The sequence below is a fragment of the Octopus sinensis genome, linkage group LG5 (genome assembly GCF_006345805.1).
Source record: "Octopus sinensis linkage group LG5, ASM634580v1, whole genome shotgun sequence".
NCBI lineage: Eukaryota > Metazoa > Mollusca > Cephalopoda > Octopoda > Octopodidae > Octopus > Octopus sinensis.
In genome coordinates, this window is record NC_043001.1 from 9,572,223 (window position 1) to 9,584,637 (window position 12,415).

Below are 12,415 nucleotides of genomic sequence, written 5' to 3' on the forward strand. Positions count from 1 at the left end.
TGTAAGTTTATGAAACTGTAAAGAGACACTGTCTGGCAAGTTTGTAAAGAAGACTTTCTCACATTATTAATCGTATAGAACTCGCAAGACTTTCGAAATAATCATATATCGAACCTGATTGGTTGATTTCTTAAGACTGAATCAAATTGAATTCACCAAATACATAAGTCTCCTCTACAAGTTCTCTCAAGAATGTAAGTAATATTAAAATAGCTGCTTTTCTCAAAAACAAATTAAATTGACTGTATTGCTTCCTGTCATAAAATTTTGTCTCGTTTAAATAATGTCTAGTTTAAATATCTTCGTTCTGGTATGTATAATTCTCTATGCACAAATGTCCTATGTTTAAGGACAGAAAAAATACGAGGTGTGAAGTTCATACTTCTCCCAGTGGCATAAGTAAGTAAATAATACGGCTTCAACTCAATATGGAAACCATGTTGAAGTTTCAGTTACTCGACACAAACTTCTTTTTATTACTATATATTCACCACAAATGACTAAATCTCATTTGAAGAACAAATAATCTAGACACGCCATCTGCATAAATAAACAACAGTTAAGCTCAGAACGTAATAATAGTCCTTTCTTCTATATGCACAAGGCCTGAAATTTTGGTGGGTCGGGACTAGTCGAGTACATCCACTCCACTGTTTCACTGGTACTTAATTTATCGACCCCGAAAGGATGAAAGACAAAGTCGACCTCGGCGGAATTTGAACTCAGAACGTAAAGATGGACGAAATGCCGCTAAGCATCTTGCCCGGCGTGCTAACGATTCTGCCAGCTCGTCATCTTACGCCACAAGATAAATAATTCGGATAGCTTTAAAAAGGAAACTAGAAATAATTAAGCGGTGAGGACATTATTTAATTAATAATGATCTTTTAATTATTCCGACAATTATTTGAAACAACTCCAACATTAAATATATTAACATTAACTTAACTATTGTTTCAGTGCATATCGCGTCCCTGAGTTACATTGTCTCAGTTATATTTTCGACGTGGTTCTTTGATTCCTGCTTCAGCAAAATCAAGGCGCGTGGCTTAGTGGTTAGGACATTCGACTCGAGATCGTGGGTTCGATCCCCCACCGGCGCGTTATGTCCTTGAGCAAGACACTTTACTTCACGGTTCCGGTCCACTCAGCTGGCAAGGATGAGTTGTACCTGTAATTACAAAGGAGCCAACCCTGTCACATTGTGCCATGCTGAATCTCTCTGAGAACTACGTTGAGGGCACCCGTTGACAACTGGTGTGGGTGTCCCATTAACTTAGCGGTTCGGCAAAAAAGACCACTACAATAATTACTAGGCTTTAAAGAATAAGTCCTGGGGTCGATTTGTTCGACTAAAATCCCTTCAAAATGGTGCTCCAGCATGGCCGCAGTCAAATCACTGAAACGAATACAGAATGAAAGATAAAACATCTAGCTGTGTGTGTGTGTGCGCGTGTGTATGTGTCTGTGTGCATGTGTGTCTGTGTCTGTGTGCATATGTGTGTGCCTGCAGGAATGCGTGTGCGTGCGTATGTGTGTCTGTGTGTATATCTGTCTGTGTGCATGCGTGTGTGCGTGTTTCTGTGTCTGTGTTTGTGTGCATGTGTGTGTGTCTGTGTGCATGTGCGTCTGTGTGTCTTGTCTGTGTGCATGTGTGTGTGCGTGTGTGTGTCTGTGTCTATATCTGTGTGCATGTGTGTGCATTCGTGTGTGTGCGTGTTTGTGTATGTGTGTGCATGTGTGTGTGTATGTTTATATCAGCTTGAGGTGAAATGTGGAAAGAGTGCCTTGTGGTGTTCATAACCAAGTTATTTCTCCTCTCCTCCCCCCCAAACCTAATTTGTATATTTCTATCTGAGAAAACCAATAAAACCAGCACCAGACAAAAACACTAGCAGCGATAAAATCAGCCAAAAACCTTTCCAGTCGTGTTCCAACATGGCTTCGATTGAAATCAGTAAAAAGAAAAAAAAACAAAAATATCCATCAGAGAACAGAGATGAATGATAAGTGGACAGCAACCTATTAACGTGAAATTTCACACATTGACCAAAGGACACGGATTGTAGGAGCCAAAGTGCCACTTTCTGCTAGGAGCTTGCTAAATAGATGTCATCTCAGGTCAAGATTACTTGCTAAGTGGATGTCCTTAGGAATAGAGGATTAAGCATAAGAGCTCCGCCAATGCATCCGCCGCCCTCTTCTGTATTAGGTCACTTTCCTCTGTTAGTTTCATCGGTGGCGAGATGACATCTCTCGCTTTTCATTAACCGTTGCAAACATTTAGTCTTTGCTTTACTCCCAAGAATCTTCTTACAGTGAATGCGTGGAATATCGCTAACGCTGCTACATCGTCTCATCTTTGGAGCACCTGGAATCGTTTGAATATCGAAAGAATTTAATAATATATGTATCGTGGTGTTTGTGGAATTTGTAATAATGTACAACACCCAAAACCAAGATATCCAACACATATCAAGCGAATTTTTAATGTTTGTGTCCTTAGCAATCTGAAACCGATTTGGATGTTCATTTTTCAGTCCTTTCTCTCTTGAGTCAGATTTTCGGATATCAAAGATGAGAATGGCATCGTCAAAATTTGTTGTCAATACCAGATTCTCGGAACTAAATCCTTGACCAACACTTATGACTGCTGATCGTCCCAGGCCTTTCCCTATCCGCTGGTTGAACACTATCCCATCCACCAACGCCATTTTTAGGTTTCCAGAATGAACTAAAGATTTTTATTTCACCAAAATGTTCCTAGTGCTTCTACATCCTGATGGGTTTCGACATTTTTCTTTTACTTTTCGATTCTTCTGGGCAATATATGAGCTGCAAATTGTCAATACACAGAATAGTCCATCTGTGGCAAATATTCTCCTGGGAGTCAAAGTAAGCCCTTTTTTTCTGACTGCGTTTTTTAACGGATGAGTGTGCGTATGTATATATGTATTATATGCGTGTAAATCTATGTCTCTATCACTTTCTCTCTCTCTCTCTTTCCTTCTCTTTCACTTTCTTCTCTTTTGAAGCCAAATGTATGTGTGCATCTATGTATATATATATATATATATATATATATATATATATATATATTATATATATATAGTCTAATAAATAAAATATATGCATACATACAACATATATGTACGTACCTACATCTGTGTCTTTACAGTTTGAAAACCGCGTGTAAAAGGAAGTAGATGAGGAGGAGTGAGAGAGAGAGAGATAGAGGAAGACAAGCGGCTGAGAGAGAGATGAGGAAGAGTGAGAGAGACAGAGAGAGTAGGGAAGGTAAAGCAAAGAGAATTTCGCGTCATAATTATATATAAAACAGTACTGGGAGAATAAGAAACGGAACGAAGCGTACGAAGCGAATCGAACCTGACGCGAGGGCGCTGTCAGACAATAGTGTAATAAATAAAATATATGCATACATACAACATATATGTACGTACCTACATCTACATGTATATATACATGCATATATAAATATATATACGTGAGTACAGGACACCGCAACTAGACGTAGAACTCAACGAGAAACGAAAACGGAAAAACCATTTTTTTACAACAGAAAAACAGAGTACAGGACATACTACACAAGGAAAAATCCCCTATCATCAGCTGTCACTAGTTCGACTCCAGCGTGTTTCGAAGGCAAAACAGGAATATATATATGTATGTATGTATGAATGTATACATATATATATATATATATATATATATATATATATATATATATATATATATATATATATATATATATATATATACCAGAGTAAGCACATAAATGTGAAACAAGGTGGAAAAAAATAGTACTCGAATACCGGAGGTAGAGTATTATGCTTCATTAATAAAACTGTAAAAATTATCCCAAAATCTATTACCCAGAGTTTCACGTTCCCGTTCGTCGGACAGTTTTTGTCGTCCGACGAACGGGAACATGAAACTCAGAATAACAGGTTTTGTGATGTTTTTGCAGCTTTATTAATAAAGTACATATATATATATATATATATATATATATATATATATATATATATATATATATATATATATATAATATATATATATTACAACAGAGTTAGCCTTATCTCCTTCTGTGTTACTCTGAATCTCCCCGAGAACTACATTAGGTGTACGCGTGTCTGTAGAGTGCTCAACCACTTGCACGTTAATTTCACGAGGTGGCAGTTCTGCTGATCTGATCAACTGGAACCTCCGTCGTCCCAACCGACTGGGGACCAGTAAAAAGAAAGTAAGGTTAGAAAAAAACACTGTAGAATAACAGTTCCGTCCAGAATACATCAGAACGTCCGAATGGAATTTGAACTCTCGATCTTTTGTAGATAACCTAATACTTTTATTACATCCAAGAACACGATGGCAGCAAAGCTCCGTTAATAGTTAAAACATTGAGCCCATAAAGGGTGAGCCGACAGAATCGTTAGCACGTCGGGCGAAATGCCTAGCGGTATTTCGTCTGCCGTTACGTTGTGAGTTCAAATTCCGCCGAGGTCGACTTTGCCTTTCATCCTTTCGGGGTCGATAAATTAAGTACCAGTTACGCACTGGGGTCGATGTAATCGACTTAATACCTATGTCTGTCCTTGTTTGTCGCCTCTGTGTTTAGCCCCTTGTGGATAATAAAGAAATAGGTATTTCGTCTGCCGTTACGTTCTGAGTTCAAATTCCGCCGAGGTCGACTTTGCCTTTCATCTTTTCGGGGTCGATTAAATAAGTACCAGTTATGCACTGGGATCGATATAATCGACTTAATCCGTTTGTCTGTCCTTGTTTGCCCTCTCTGTGTTTAGCCCCTTGTGGGTAGTAAAGAAATAGGTTAAAACATTGAGCCCTTTGGTGGATAAAAGTCTAATCTATCGAACTAGGGGAGCTATGTGTGGTTGCTGAGCTTGCTAGAAATAGAAACCAAGTGTTTCTTAAATCTCATACTACAGTTAATATCTACGACTACATGTGATTATTGAGTATTCTATATTTGTTGTCTGAAACAAATAAAAGGCGGAATTTTTAGTCATGGTTGAAACGTGTTTGATTTACACAAACATGGCCGACCAAGGACTAAACACCACCACCACCACCAACAACAACAACAACAACGACAATAACAACGACAATAACAACAACAACAGCAACATAGTTCAGTATGTCTCACAGAGTAATTTGGAATATTTGCTTCGATATTTTTACTGTTTAAATCCTAGTGATGTCGATTCAGCTTTTATTATTTCGCTGATCGATAAAATAAGTCCAAGGCATGTGTTGGCGAGTCATTGTTAATCAACTCTGCGACTCCCCAATAAATAAATGGCTCGATGCCAAAGGGAATAATCAATTTTTCTCTTTATTTTTTTTTTTGTTGCTTTCTGCTTCCAAAACCATTTTATAATGAATGACAGTCAGTTATTCCCTAACAAGCTCGTCTGTTGGAGCAACACTCACTTGAACTCTTTGTTTTCGTTATTTTTCTATCTAGAAACCAATCTAGAGATGCGAGTCAACCTGTTACTCCTCCTTTACACCTCACATCCACGATTTCCGTGTCATGGTGTTGTTGTTGGTGTTGTTGCTACTGTTTTCTAACCCAAGATTGTCCCCGTCCACACACCACTGTTAAATAGTACCAACCTAAATACTTCCTTTCAAAGAACTCTGATCGAAGAAGGCGCTCCAACCATGATTATATCGCCTTACATTTTTTTTTTAGGTCGGAAGGTTTTGATTTAAAGAAAGCGGAGTTGCTATTTCTGGCAAGTCGAGAGAGGTTATAAAGGCTCTTTTATCGATCTGTGTTGCATAATCTGGATAAGATTGATGGTCTCCACAAATACATTTTTGTCGTCAGCATCTTTACTTGCAGATGAAGCATTCAATGCTAATCCAAATACAAAGAAAAGACTGCTTAACGGCATTAATTTCAGCGTAAAGATGGTGACGACGATGATGATGATGATTATGATGACACGAAACCTTGCGATTTTATTTTTGGGTTCTCAGAAAAACACATGCCACAGTACTGATGCTAACCTATAGCAGCCCGAGTCGGTGGCCAGATGCCCTTTCCTCTTCGTTAAATATATGTCTTTATTGCCCACAAGGGGCTAAATACAGAGGGGACAAACAAGGACATAGGGATTAAGTCGATTATATCAACCCTAGTGCGTCACTGGTACTTATTTAATCGACCCCGAAAGGATGAAAGGCAAAGTCGACTTCGGCGGAACTTGAACAGAGAACGTAGAGGAGGACGAAATACCTATTTCTATTTCATTACTACCCACAAGGGGCTAAACACAGAGAGGACAAACAAGGACAGACAAATGTATTAAGTCGATTACATCGACCCCAGTGCGTAACTGATACTTTATTTATCGACCCCGAAAGGATTAAAGGTAAAGTCGATCTCGGCGGAGTTTGAACTCAGAACGTAGCGGCAGACGAAATACATATTTCTTTACTACCCACAAGGAGTTAAACACAGAGAGGACAAACAAGGACAGACAAACAGATTAGGTCGATTATATGGACCCCAATGCGTAACTGCTACTTATTTAATCGACCCTAAAGGATAAAAGGCAAAGTCGACCTCGGCGGAATTTGAACTCAGAACGTAGCGGCAGACGAAATACGGCTACGCATTTCGCCCGGCGTGCTAACGTTTCTGCCAGCTCGCCACCTTACTGCAGCTATAGCAATACTAATAGCCAATGGCTATGTTATGTAAACACCTTAGCTATATAGTAACTAATACAAATAGTCGTTCTTATCTGGTATAAACAGAGTAGTCGTATAATAACGGATGCAAAAGCCATTGTTATCGTGAATAAACACTGCTGCTAAATAGTAACTAATATTTATGTGGTGTAAATGTGCAGTATGTATATGTGAAGGCGTGCGTTAAAGTGGTTTAGGGGTCAGGTTGCTCCATTCAACTCAGCTCTAGATGGCTGACCTTCTGAAAACGGGGAATGCTGGCCTGCTCGCTCAGCCAAGCTCTTCGATCTTCTGTGATGTGATCGTTGCAGTGTGGGGTCGCGCATTGACCTGATGAAACATCACTAAAGTGGGTCTTTTTTTTACTTCAAAGCTTGGTTCAAAGGCTCTAATTGCTGACAGCAGACTTCAGCATTGATTGTTGCATTAGGTGGTAACAATTCAAAGTGAATTACTCCTTTGCAATCCCACCAGATAGAGAGAAGAATCTTTTTCCCACGAAGTTCCCTTCTCGTTTTGTGGCTAACCTTTTTCCTTTTTACCAAGCCACTGTTTACGACGTTTAACATTTCGATAGAAAATCCATTTTTCTTCACCAGTCACAAGTCTATCCAAAAAGGGTGAAAGTAGTTCGCGAGAATGGAGAGAAGAGCAGATGTCAACTCGGGATTTGCGGTTGCTTTCGGAACCTTTCCAAGTTGTTGAAGATGACGATGAACAGTAGTATTGTTTGAACTAAACTTTATTGCTAATTCTTCAACTGATAATGCAGGATTGTCTTCAATTAATGCTTCAAGGAGCTTATCTTCAAACTCAACTGGACATCCTATTCGATCTTCATCTTCAAGGCTGATTTGGCAAACAATCTTCTGCAAGTTCTTTCATTCAAGTATTCTTGAGTTTCCTTTTTTGTACTCATAAAGCATTATGTGCCTCAAATGCTCTTTGGATACTTCCAGGTTAGAAAAGGTTTTAATCATAGAAATTTTAATTCTATTATTCTGTAAAATAATATTGAATTAGTTTAAATATACACAAATGTATAAAAATAATTCTTAATTCCATTAGACATTCTAAAATACTATTAAATTTCATTCAATTTTAAAAAAGGTAAAATCGGACAGAACTTATGGGATGACCTGATATTTTTCACTATAACAATTACCTTTTGATACTGTTACATTATATATACTTCACTTGTTTTGCTTCCTGGTCAGGTCAGGAATGTCCTGCTACAGACACCATATCACTCGATACTACCTGTTTCATCGTTGAATGATCGGCGGTGACACCAGTTCCCACCTCGCTCGCCAAGTAAGAAGGATGTTGTGGACATTCTGTAGGACTAAAAACAAGACTTGTTGTTAGACGGACGAGCTCATTTTAAGCCAACGGTCATCAACACGTAGAAACACCACGCCTGGGAGCTGGCGAACTGTGCAGTTGGTTCAACACTGACGCAATGAAAGCTCCAATGAAAGACCTACTTTGCTCTGGAGTTGGAGCCGGCGTCCGCGAATGAAGGAGAATGAGAAAAGAAACCTTGCTTTGGTCCCTTAAGCCCTGAGCGCCTTGACAGAGTCATCTGAGGGAGCACTGTGGCATACAGCGTGCGTGTCTTGGGTAATTTTAGACCTGGTTGATTTTCTTTCCAGAAAGAGAGACAGAAAGACAGAAAGGTCGCGAGAAAGGCAGCGATAGAAAGGCAGCAAGAAATAGAGAAAAATCAAACTGAGCAGAGGACTGGTACTTTACTTATCGATCCCGAAAGAATGACAGGCAAAATTAACCTCGGTGGAGTTTGAAGTCAGATTATACGGAGTCGAAAGGATCACCGTAAAATAATCTGACTCTCTAACTACTCTGTTATTGGCCGTCTATTTCTATATGTCTGTCTGTGTGCCTCTCGTCTTCTCTTTCTTTATCTCGATCTATGCATGTACATATGTATATATACGTGTATGTATATATGTAGTGTGTGAGCGCGTGCGTGAGAGATACATATGTACATATACATATATATATGTATATATATATATCTATATATATATATATATATATATATATATATATATTATATATATATATCACCGTGACCGTGACCGACCAGGCTATCAGATGTTGCTACACATCGCTGGTCACAATGCGTTTCGCATTGTTTTAGCCTTCAAATGACGCCATCCCGTCAGCTAAGCGAGCAGGCCAACAGAAGAAAGAGTGAGAGAAAGTTGTGCCGAAAGAGTACAGCAGGGATCGCCACCACCCTCCTGCCGGAGCCTCGTGGAGCTTTAGGTGTTTTCGCTCAATAAATATTCACAACGCCCGATCTGGGAATCGAAACCGCGATTCTACGACCGCGAGTCCGCTGCCCTAACCACTGGGCCCTTGCGCCTACACATATATATGTGTGTGTGTATGTGTGTATGTACTGAAAGTCAGTTCCTAAACGTGTCTCTATATATCAGTTACTATGTTTCTCTACCAATAACAAACATCTCTCTCTCCTCCGTCTTCTCTCTCTCAGGTTCTATGTTCCTCTCCGGCTATACTAGTTACTATATCGCTAGTGCTTTTACCAAGCAACATAGTCTCTCCGTATCATTTAACACAGGTCCAAGTTTTATTCCACACATTTTTTTTTTTTATATTTATTTAATGAAATCTAAATTACTTGTCTGTTTCTCTCATATAACCCATCATAAAACTATTTAATTCACCTAAATAACCCACTTAGTTGACAATATTTGGTAGAGGGAAATTTTCTATTCCACTGCCACTCCATATAAAATCAACGGCTGAAACTGATTGTTCCGAAATTAAACGCCGATTTCCTTAACAAAATCTCAGCAGCCATCTTTGCAGAAAGAAATGCTGAACGTTGTGAGTACTGTACGAGGTCAATATAGCAAGAACGAAAGTGGTTTGAGAATCTTTTTACGTTAGATGGAATTAAGAAATAAAAGACGCCCATCTGCCGGTAATTGTTCATTATTTACAGCCGGTGAACAGTCTTAGAAGAGTTTAAACTTTAATCTATCAGAGACGGCTGCAGTTGCCATTGCTGTGTTTATTTACCGAATACATACAATAGGATCGATATTCGGCTATGATTAAAATGGCCAGTAACAATATCAGGCAACATTATGGTATTGAATTCGAAGAAACTTGAGCATTAATGATATTAGCAATAATTCGCTTAGACTTAGCAATTAAGAAGATTTACAAGAATTTCTTTATTAATCTTGATTCTAGTCGGAATAATATTTTGAAAAGCATTCATTACAATATTGTTCAGAGACTATTCAACAAGAGGAATATAATCCGTATGTGGAAATTTATTCAATAATTCTATATAAATCTTACGCCGTTTTTGTTTTAATGACAACAGAGGAACGGGCTTCTGTGAGACATCGATATATATAATTTATTCTACCTCAATCCACTTTGAATATTGTAGATGGTCTTACCATAGCCGTGGGCTTGATATATACATATATACATACCTACATACATGTGACCGCGTGTGTATCGTTGCCGATTTTCTTTCTCCGTCTTCCCTTCCTTGGATTTTCCTTTTTCTATATGTCTGACGAAGAGCCCCGCTCGAAACGTTAAATCCTCCTTTTTCTTTCGTTTCCTGAGCGTCCAATGACACTATACTTGTTCCACGTCCTCGCGTCGTTGTGCTTTCCCTGTGTTCATGTTTGGATTAACTATGTATGTATTATGCATGTATGCATGTATGCATGTATGTATGTATGTATGTATGTATGTATGTATGTATGTATGTATGTATGTATGTATGTATGTATTTATGTATGCATGTATGCATGTATGCATGTATGTATGTATGTATGTATGTATGTATGTATGTATGTATGTATGTATGTATGTATGTATGTGACCCCGCTGTCCGGCATTAGCCATGACAGATCGCTAGCGACTAAACCTTTTCTATTTTCTCTCCCTGTTTATTTCTGCGTTCCTTTCTGTTGAAGAGCGTAGGCTCGAAATGTAAAAGACTTTCTCACTTCCCGAGCTTTAAACTAATACATCTGTTTGTTGTTTACACACCCGTCTTCGTCTTTTGCTTCGTGTGTGTATATATATATATATATATCTTTTGCTTCGTGTGTGTGTATATATATATATATATATATATATATATATATATATATATAATTTTCAGGCATGTACTGTCAATAATTACTCCGGGTAAGCAGTTGGTGACCTTTATGTAGTAAAACACACAAAGAATAAGCGAAACACAGGCGCGCGGCTGTGTTGAAGACAGATCTATGTCTGCCTTAATAATACATAAAGAAAACGGTGTTGTAGGAGTGTACGCAGCACGTATACTACAGCATTACTATGCGTAGCTTAAATACTGAGACTGAAAAGTAGGGGTAAATTATGCCTACTTAATCTACAAAGAAATAAAACCTTCATGATGGTACCCCAGCATGGCCGCAGTTTAATGACTGAAAGAAAAGGAAAATGCAAAAGTTTAAAGATAGACGTTGAAAATATTGGAACTGTGCACGCACACACACATACATACAGATGCACACACAAACACACACATATACACACACAAACACACATACAAACACGCAAACACACAAACACACATACGCACATTCCATCGATCCATCGAAGCATACAAACATACATACATACATACATCATACATACATACATACATACATACATGCATATGTGAGTGTAGATAGATAGATAGATAGATAGATAGATAGATAGATAGATAGAGATAGATAGATAGATAGATAGATAGATAGATAGATAGATAGATAGATAGGTAGATCATAAATACATACATATATAGGTAGGTAGGTAAGTAGGTAGTATCATAATGATGTTCTTTCTTGGTATGATTACCTCTCCCAGCTGCCTCCTTTTGCTATCTCACCCAATCACACATCTGCACCTGATGAACTTCCTGTGGTGTAGCTAATACATCGACCAGCCAACCAGCCAACCAGCCAACCAGCCAGCCAGCTATCTGCTACAATCACTTACGTGAAGAATTTGAATACATAATCTCGGCAGAGAAATGTAATTCTATTTGTTTTGGTTTGTTTTTTTGTTGTTTTGTTTTCAGTGATGGTGGAATTTTGTATTACGTTTACAATCCCTTGTATTTATTTATTTTCCCCTCATTATTCCTCAGCATACATTGTGACTCAAAGAATTGCCTTAGAAGGATCCCCAAATCGATTCCTGTTTTCAACATCCATTAAGTAAAGAGAGAGATGACGCTTCGCCCGCCTGTTCAAGTGTTTATTTAATACACACATATATATGTGTGTGTATGTATATGTGTATATATATATATATATATTAATAGCAATGGTAAGACAACAAAATAATGAAAGCGACTTCGATATTATGTAAACAGAAGAATTTATCTGTAAATATAATGTGAACATTTTTCAGTTGCCATAATAAAACTCCGAGTTTCGGATGTTTTGCTTGCCTTGTCTCGATAACTGAAGAGATGCCGGTGCAGGTTTCCACCCCGACATCCGAAATTCGGAGTTTTATCAAGCCTACCGAATAACTGTCACACACACACACACATATATATATATATATATATATATATATATATATATATATATATATATGCATGCTTACGTATAGATATATG